The sequence below is a fragment of the Ochotona curzoniae genome, unplaced genomic scaffold, assembly GCF_017591425.1.
Source record: "Ochotona curzoniae isolate NIBS_2020 unplaced genomic scaffold, NIBS_Ocur_1.0 scaffold_3208, whole genome shotgun sequence".
Lineage (NCBI taxonomy): Eukaryota > Metazoa > Chordata > Mammalia > Lagomorpha > Ochotonidae > Ochotona > Ochotona curzoniae.
The window spans coordinates 22,502,761-22,512,813 of record NW_024467106.1 but is presented as its reverse complement, the minus strand read 5'-3'; the positions used below and the strand labels follow the sequence as shown (position 1 = coordinate 22,512,813).

The 10,053-nt window shown below is 42.3% G+C and overlaps 1 non-coding gene across 1 annotated transcript; it reads left to right on the top strand.

Annotated features, from left to right (window-relative positions):
- The first annotated feature begins 9,480 nt into the window (after positions 1 to 9,480).
- Positions 9,481 to 9,667, top strand: LOC121145188. The gene has a single exon (XR_005881975.1). It is a non-coding gene; the product is annotated as a U2 spliceosomal RNA (small nuclear RNA).
- Positions 9,668 to 10,053: the final 386 nt, after the last annotated feature.

The window sequence follows — 10,053 nt, the reverse complement described above, 5'->3', positions numbered from 1 at the left end:
ACAGTGGGAGGATGGGCACAGGATAGATGTTTGTGTTCCCCCCCCAGAAAAGGAGATAGGGAAATAGGAAGGATTAATCAGATGGAAGAAAGATTGAAAGCCAGCCGGGCATTCATTAAGTCCTCAAGCTCCATGTCTGGTATCAGCCACATTAAGGAGGTAACAACTCCCAAGAAACAGTCTATTTCCTTGGGCTTTCCTGGTCACAACTTGTGTTTCAGTTTTCACAGGCTGCAGTCCCCTGCTGGGAAGTCTCCGACAACTCCAGTCCTGCACTTCCTCTTGGCATTGCCCTAGTGAAGGCTGTCTATAATGGCTCCAATCCCTAGGCAAGTGTCTGCTGGGACCAGAGATTCTTTGAGATCTAGTTGGAGGCTTCCATGGCTCTACTGGTTTCTGAGCACATGGTTGCACTGTGTGATCACATGCTGATGTCTATAACATTCCCAGACTTTCCTATCATGCTTCTTGCTGTTTTCCTTGGCCAATGTTTCATGTTGCCAGCACCTCCACTTATCCAGGGTCATTTCTGCAACTTCATGCTCACAGATTCTGTGCACATCATCCCATGAGTGTTCAATGTACATTACAATTTTACCTGACTTTCCAGGTTCTTTTGGAAAACTTGGTGGAAACTGCTATGGCTTTATCAACTCTGGAATTCTGCATGCTTACAAAACCATCATCATGTGGACACAGATTCCACCAACAGGAAGCTATACCTGGACCAACGTGAGAGAGCTGCAGTGGTACCCAAGCACGTTGCTTAGGAGACCACGTCTGGAACTGACTCTAGGTAAGTATGTTGTTCTTGAGCTCTATTTTGAAAGGATATTCTTTGCAACATCTTCAAAACATATCTGCACTTTTACTCTTCTGATAGCACTGAGCTGGGAAGGGCTTCCTCAAAAGTCACTGAAATGCCTGTTGGATCTTTCTTCTGTTGGCTTGCCCAGGAGCAGTGGCCCTTTTGTTATGTTGATCTCTTTAGCAAATAGTTTCATCATTTTCCCAGTCTTCACAAACTTTTCACTTGTTTCTTTCTCTGACCAAGCTGGAAATTTTTCCAAATTTTTCTAATTCAGTTGTTTCTGCCCCCGTGAAACTACCAGGGGTGTCCTCACAGTTTGCTAGTCATCTTCTTTAAATTCTGCTTCCCACAAAGTCTCAGGAAGTGGGCATAAAGAAGCCAGGTATTCCACCACCATATCACAAGGATGGTCTTTAATTTATCCTCAGTAGAATTCATGTTGCCATCTGAGATCTCAGAGCATGGTCTTTACTGTCCACATTTCTATTGGCATTCTGGTATTTCTAGTCCTTGTTCGAATCACTCCTTATGCCGTGTTTATAACATTCTAAACTTTCTCTTCTGGCTCTCCACTCACCTGATTCCAAAGTCTCTTTCATTTCTTCTGGTGTAGTTAGCAGTTATGACCTCTCTTCTCTAGAACCAATCTCCTGCATGTTCAGCTTCCCCTTACTACATAATGCATATCTGAGGGGAGCTACTTATGTAAAAGTTTGACTTACAGTTTTGACGGTTCACACTCCTACAACAGATGGTCCCATTGATTTAGGCATCTGGTGAGGCTGACGGGTGGCAGAGGGATAATCAGATGGCAACACAGAAAACTGAGTGGGGTTATGCAAAACTGAGATGAAAGCCATGTCTCAATGGCCTATGACCTCTCCATCAGCTCATCTCCTAAAATAAACTCAGATCAAGTCACAACTCTTAATCCACTAACATTAATCTATTGATCACTAACAGAAGACTTAGGGGACAAGCTTCCCAACACATGGACCTTTGGAAGTTACCTGAATTAAGATCTTAACCACAATGGTGATGAGTCTCCACTACGGTTGTTGCAAGAGGCTGGCAGTGTTCTTAACTTTTTGATGCTTCTCTTTTTCCACCTGTGAAGCTCAAAAGCACTATGATTTTTGTGAGTAAGCTCAACGTAAGACAGATGATTTGGACCAGCACAATGGCTCAGTTAGCTAATCCTCCCAATCAAGCCCCGGCATGACCTATGGGCACCATTTTATGTCCCAGCAGCTACACTTGCCATCCAGTTCCCTTCTTGTGACCTGAGAAGGAAGTAAAGGACGACCCAAAGCCTTGGGAGCCTGCAACCATGTGGGAGACTAGAAAGAGGCTCTTGGTTTCAAATAGGTTCAGCTCTAGCTGTTGTAGCCACTTGGTGAGTGAATTGGCAGATAGAAGATCTTCGTGTCTCTCCTTGATTCTGTAAATCTGCTTTTCCAATGAAAGTAAACAAATTTTTTAAAAATTCGATGAATGATGTTTTATTTTCGCTTGTGAAGATTTTCTCTGTCCCAGGTTACATCTTAAAAAAGAAGCTTCTTCATAGAGGAGAGTTAGGGGAGGGTGTGCAGAAGCTGGCGTAATGGAGTAACAAGTTAATTCTCTGCCTGCAGCGCCACATCCCATAGAGGTGCCTATCCTTGTTCCAGCTGCTCTGCTTCTGATTCAGCTCCCTGTTTATGGTCTGGAAAAGCAGCTGAGGATGGTCCAAATCCTCGGGCATCTAAACCCACATGCAAGACTTCAAAAAGCTCCTGGCTTCAGATTGACTCAACTCCAGTCATTGTAGCCATTTGGGGAGAGAATAGGGGGATGGAAGATCTTTCTCTGTTTGCCCTTCTCTCTTTAAATCTGCTTTTAAAGTAAAAACAAATAAATCTTTAAAAACAATAGAGGTATGTGATCATATGGGATTTCCTGTACAATTGGACATTGTTGTAAACAAAAAGGCAGTGCACTGGCATCTGTTAAGCAAGTGTGTGCCAAAATCTATACTGCACATATTATGTAAATTATCTCCAGGACCTGAGGATTGTTGGCTTTGGCCTTTAGACTCTGATTTACACGCGTCTCTGTGTTTCTCAGACAAATATTCATGTGGATGGAGAAGAGACAAATAGTATGTTTGATTTTATGCCATGTCTACATTATTACTTTATAATATCAATTAAAGTAATCCTAATTATTGAATACCTATCTTCTACCAGACACCATGAGAGGCTGTCTAACTCTATATGATTTCATGCGACCTTTGTAATGGATATTTTATCTGTATTATTGTGGAATAAAATTTCTGGTCAGAGAGGCTAAGTGACTTGCCTGATGACACACAGCCACAATATGACAGGCTAAATTCAAACTCAGATCTGTTTGGTTTCCAAGTCAGTGTCATTTATCCTGTGTTGAGCTGCCCCATCAAAGTATGTCTTGAAGGAAGCAGACTATCTCACTGATAAATGAATCTTTTCAGAATGCCTTGTGCTAATCCAATGAGCAAGGTCTTTGTTAGCTTTTAGTAGGTAGAGCTGCAGTTGCAGCCCACAGTGAGACATTTCCACTGTGACATGAATTGCTTCTAATGCGAGACAAAGCTTACTTGATGCATCAGTCTTGAAGCTGTGAGGGACTCAGGGTCCAGCACCCATATTTTGGAGGGTTAGAACGCTGACCTTGAAGAAGAGAAAGCTGCTTCTCCAAGTTACACAAAGGCATAGCTTACATCTGGATCTCTCCATCTGTAAGTTCACATTTGTACTCTTCTGCCTGCCCTAGACACTTCAACTGAGTGTGTGAGTGTTTCTGCAACACGGAGAGAAAAATACGGAAAGAGAGTGTGGGCAGAGAGCAGACCAGGAAGAGGGGAAAGAAAAAGGGCAGAGAAGAAGAACATCTTTTCCTGCCAGACACACCAATTCAAATGGCAGAGCAGGAAAGTCAGCATCTCCATGATGGTTCCCTGTGATGGGTGGAATTAGAGGCAAACCTGCCAATGTTTTTGTGAGGCTTTCTGCCACCGCTCTGTGAGCCCTAGAATTGAGAAACCCAGTTAATGAACGCCCTGGTGCTTTGGAGGCAGCAAAGACAAAGCAATTGTGTCACGGCAAGCTGGAGCTGGCGCTGCCACTTCATTCCCTTTCCCATGGGAAATCGGAGCGTCATCAGCTTGGAGGAGCCTCCGTGAACCTCCCTGTCTGTCTCTCTGCCCCCTTGCTTCCATATTCATTTAGAATCTAATGATTCTTCTCTTGGCGTGAATTGAAGTGATCCACTCTGTACACCCCCACCCTGATCAGCAAGGATTTGTCTGTGTAAAGCCCAGAAAGGTAGGCAGCCCATGAAAAAGGAAGATACCAGGACGCCCCAGATTCTAACCCTCCAATATAATAAATAACATGTGAGATGGGGCTGGAGGTGGGCAGGGAAAAGACGTATCATTCACTTTCATTGAGGTCACACTGCCCTTCTCTGCTCTTTTCAGAGAAAAGCTTTTTTTATACATGCACGCCACACTCACTCACGCATGCACGCTCCCTGCAAGAAGCCAACAAAGCATTTTGGTCATCTATAGGCCACTCAGCTTCTTCAGAGTTGAGTAAGATTAAAAAAAAAAAAACGACATCTCCAATATTCCTCAGCCATGGCTTATGTACCTGCATAGACACATGAAAAAGGGGCTTGGAGATGTATTAAAAAACATGTATGTATATGATGGATGGTGAGCGAGAGACAGCACGAGAATATGATGCAGATTAATGTGTCTATGTATTTTTGGAATCTTTTTGTTTCAGGCCCTTAGTGGTAGTGCAGTGGAAGGATTCTGGAATTTCAGAACACAAAGTAGCAGTTTTAAATAATGAGAGAAGATTCCACATGGAACGCTCATCTGGCTGTGGCAGCCTGTGACTGAATGAGAGAAAAGTGCCCTAGAAGCTATTCATTATGAATTCACTGGAAGCTCTCAAACGAGGCTGGCAGAAGCTGAAATTGAAGTGGTCTCTGACCTAATTTTCTTCTGCATGAAACATCTGCATCAAGGCTCTCTTTGATGTATTCCACTTGGCTCTGTCTACGGGATTGTATCACATGGCCTCGGTGTTGCCTCCTTATTGAAAGACATTTCCAGCCTGTGCAAGGTAATGTGATGTTACTGTTACCCAAGCTAATCACTCAATGTGCTCCTAAAATAGAAACAATAGCAGTTCAGAGACAATGTTGTCTGCTGGCTGTTCTTGCAGCTTGGGCTCCTGGTTTTCCAACTTAGAACTGGCGTTCGCCTCGTGTAATTGAAAACAAAGGCAGAGGGAGAAGACAGGAAAAATGATGCAAGATAATATTGGAGGACCAGCAGCCTTATGCATGAGAAGCACCATATTATTTGGTCCTCCCAAGTGTTTGCTAAGTTTTGGGCACCATTGAAATCCACACAGAGCAGAACTGGGAAGATATCTACCTTAAAGTAATAGGGATGTCCTGATTTAGGTGTTGCATTTATTTTCAATTCTGACTGACACCTTCAGCTCAGAAACACACACACACACACATCCTGATTGTTGAGCATTTTGTGATTTTTTTTTGCTGATCTATGAACTACTTTTAAAAATTGCCTTTCCCCTCTTAAGCTCTCCCAACCTAGGTAGAATACAGAAGTGAGTTTTAAAAGCAATAATGATAATAATCTTTTTCTAAAGCAACTGTAATGAGGCATCCTCTTTATCTGGCAGAATAGCTCTTGCCTTTCCATAAAGCTGTACTGCCCTAGCTTCATTAATGGTGTGCTGCTGTTCCTCACCATCCCAGCATTATGTGAACAACGGTGGTGTCTTTTGTGTCCCACCCCCTGAAGAAGAAATCTTTGAAATTCTAAATGACTGTGCTGTAGGTTTTAATGTCTGCTTCTGAGAACGAATTGAAAAATGTGCACTCATGGAGCAAGATGCATCATGCCTTTGAGAAGCCTTTCTGGCTGACTTCTCCATCCCATGAATTTAGATGAATATACATTCTTATGGATGCCCCCAGTTCTTGCTATGCCAGGAAAGCATTACAGACTTGCTCAACAGGCTCCTGTAGCACAAATATTGATACCCCATGATCAAATATGTAGTCACACCCTTCCCTTGTAGTGCTTCTTTAATCAAACAAAGCAATAAGATATGAAGCACTTTAGAACCAGCAGCATCTCTCAGTTGGGTGCACTTGGTTCTCCAACTGGGAAGGAGCAGTGAGGCATGTAGGTGTGCGCTGGAATACCTATAGGAACCTCCACAGAGCACTCAAGAAAGCACTGAAGCTGGGGCCACAGGAAAGGCATCTCGAGTCATCTTCAAGAATCCAAGTGGGTATTTGCTACTTCCAGGAAGTCTTCCCTCACCATCTTCACAGCACTGAGTCTCTGAGGGTATGCATGGGAAGCAATTGTGACTCCCCCAAAGAACTTAGATATTCACATAGTCTCACTCCACATGCTGTCTTGGAGGCAAGTACTCTGTCTTATCTCTATAGTCACAGGATGTACCACAAGTGACCTGAACAACTCAGCCCAATTTGCCCAAGATGTTCCAGATTTCAATTCCTTCATATTGAAAAAGTTACCAAGTATACAATAAGTGCTCGATAAATGTTAAATGTCACTTTCTTCTGGTGAATAATTGTCTCTAGGATTTGTTTTAAGGAATTTGCATTACCTGCATTTTCTCCCCAACAAGAAAGTGCAAACTTTAATAACACCCAAGTTTCCCAGGTGCCAGTTTCTGTATCTTGCAGAACTGCAGAGTTCAGAGTTCTGAGCTGACAGCAGCGAGAATGCTTTCTATACCAAATGCTGGTGCAGATTGTGACTTTGTCAGGAGGATTGTCAGCAAGCAGGAGGGATGTGGTCACAAAGACACAAGTTACAACACACAGGGGTTGTTACAACTCAGAGGGAGAAGGGATGCAGGGGAAAACAGGGAGAATGTCTGAAAGGAGGAAAAGACAAGACTTCAATAGCTGCTCTTGGAGCTCCAAGGATCAGCATGGCCAACAAAGGCCCTGCCTGCTCTCACCAAACCTTCCTTTCTGAACTCAACCCTATGCCCTGTCCCTCGTTCAATGACTCTCCTCTGTAGCCAAAGAAGTCTCCCTACTGCTTCTCACACACTTAACAGGCTTGGCTCTTGAACTCAGTACTTACAAACTTGGGATGCTCATCGCTCAGGTATCTATGGTACCCGTTCCCATTCTCCATACAGGCCTTGGCTTACAGAATCTTCCCTTAAGAGAATATATAAACGAGCTGCCCCTCTCTGCTTGTCCTCCAACCCTGCTTTGTCTTCACAGCCCTTACTGCCACCTGTTATGTATTTGTTTTTGGTCCATCTAGAGCAGAACTAAGAAGACATTCTGCAAGGGACAACAGCTCACACAGTCTGTGTCAGCCTCTAGTTGCATGTGTCAGAGTAGCTGAAACTCAACAGCTGGAGTGTCTGAGATTAATTCATGAAATGGATGAATTGAACTTTTAATTTTTGGAACTTTTATTAATTTAAATCCAGATAGTCACATGTGGCAGGTGGCTGTAATTCTGAATAGTAAATAAAGAAAAGTTCTTGAAAGCAGAAATTTTTGCTTTTGCCTTATTTCCCAGTCCCCAGAGCAATGCCTGGCATTATGGAAGGCCTTCAACCACAACAATGCATTTAGATAAATGGGTGAATCTAGGCATCAGATTTTTGTAATTGAGGAACAATCCAAGAAGTCAGACCAGCTCTAAATATCAATAGCCTAGCTTATGATTTAAGATAACAGAACTCCCGAGAAGCACTTGACATGTAGAACTGTCAGGGGATTTTCCCTGGCCAAATTCCTATGTCTCCCTAAATCTCTGTTTTCCTAATCTCTCAAATGGGAATGTTTACTTCATGGCTTTTAAGAGATCTATCACTATGGAGGTGTTCAACACATTGAGATTTTCAGTGCCACAAAAATCCATGTAAGCATATGCATAGCTGTATATGCAGGAAAGCACTCTGAAGGATGCTCATGCGTACTGTTCTTGCCAGTGATTATTGTTTTGGAAGAGAGGAGTGATTTATTTGCATTACAAAATGATTCTTTGCTTAGCAAAAGAATTCACAACAGAATTCTTTCATAATAGCTTAACTCTGTGATGCAGTTTAAATAAGAACATAGCTTATGGAGTGGCCCAGCAGTTAAAGCACCCATCCCAGAGCTTGGATTCCAGGCAGACTCTACTCCAGATTCAGCTTTGCTTTGTACTGCTGTGCACTGTGTGAGGCACTGAAAGTCATACATGGAGTTGAGTCCCTGCCATTCATTAGGGATCACTGGTTTGAGTTCCCTGATCTGGCCTTGGTCTGACCCAAAGCCATGATAGTCACCCAAGGACTGAATCAGTGAATGGAATAATATACTCACACTCTCTCCCTCTTGCTCTCAGAATTAAATAAATAACAATTTAAAATATCTTGAAGAATTCTAGGTCTTTCATTGCACAAAGCAAGATTCACCCGTATTTTCAACAATGTATTAGGAACGTTCCTTTGCCTTGATTGTTTTTTCGCAATGCAACTTTTTTTTTTCTCCAGAATTTTGTAGTTGTGATCTTGGAACAGTATGGTGTTCATTATTTCTTGTAGTTCCACAAGTATTTATTAGATCGCAAGTAATGCCAACCATCCTTCTTGACACTGGGAGTGCATCTTCACAAAATGAAAAATTGAAAAAGGTAATGCAAGAAAAGCTTTTAAAATAGTAACTGACACACATTAATCATTCAATAAATATTAATGATTGTCACTATCGGCAGCCAGCCTGCTTTGATTCTTTTTCACTGATGGAGGAATGAATTGTGATTCAGAGAGAGGAAAGTAGGGATGGCAAAGCAATAGTTTATTCCTACGTTCCAAGGGGAACAGGCCAGTTCAGAGAACATATGGCACTCTTTCTTCCTGGTCTGCGATTTGTATCCCTAACGTATGAGCAACACAGAGTGGTGATGTGGCCATGGTGATCCTGAATGGAATTTCTGATTAACATCTGGGAGTTGTACACTTTTGGGCTTTGTAGGCATACAGTTCTGACCAGCTTTTCTAGTCTGATTGAGCGTCCATTCCATCAGGATACTTTAATCATAAGCTAAACAGAAAAGTAGGCAGACTTGGGTTGGTTTTGGGTGAAAGCACAGAGTCCTCAATTTCACCCCAGGGGAGGTGTTTCATGGCTCCTCCCTAGTCGCTCATGTCTAAATATCCACCTAACATTGTTATTGTTGTTGCTATATAGAAATTATTATATGGTAGAACAAAAACGTGTTAGAAAGCTTTAAAATGTTCCTGCAAAAATGGAGTTGAAAAGTAAGTATATCGATTCAAAAACTATTTGAAACCCATTCATAACTGTGTTTGTTAAGTGACTGTAATGCGTAAATGTGTTCAAGTCCCACCTGCTCTGCTCCTGACTCGCTCTCTGGTAATGTGCCAGAGAAGGAAGCAGAGGATGGCTCTGATTCCATGCCACCCATGTGGGTGGCCTGATTGCAGCTGTGGCCATTTGAAAAGTGAAGGAGTAGATGAAAGATCTCTCTCTCTCTCTCTCTCTCTCTCTCTCAATCTTTCTCTTTCTCTCTGCCTTTCAAAATAAGCCAAATAATTGCTTCTCGGCCTTTTGGCTAAGATCAAGTGTAGTATCAAAATAAGCCAAATAAATACATCTGCAAAACGTGTAGTATGTGTTTGTCGTGAACTTTTGAATGCCACTGTATACACATTTCTGTTTTTCAACAAAATTCATTGATATTTTGATTGTATTTCCCATGAACTTTCTGGAGTGCCCTTGTATAATTAGAATCCTCTCTAGTACAAAGGATTACAGCAAATACAAAACCTGGCAAGTACAGGGACAGTACCCGTGGCTTGTTCCCCAGAGCAGTCCTGTGTTCAGCCATCAGGAAGTGAAATTTCTGCTCCTAGTCAGAAAGGCAATAAAATCCTGCTTCTGGAATATTGAATCTACCCCAAATGGACTTTTAGGGAAAGTGTAGTCAGACCACTGAGAAGAACAGAGAGCTACGATTTCATCTTGCTAGAGAAATTGTTTTTGTGTGCTGGCCAATAAATGTTTCATAAATGTCGATAGATATGACCAAATAAACATCAGCAAAATGAAGTGATAAAGAGATCCTGAAGAGAGAGGGGACTTTACATAGTCAAGGAGACTGCTGC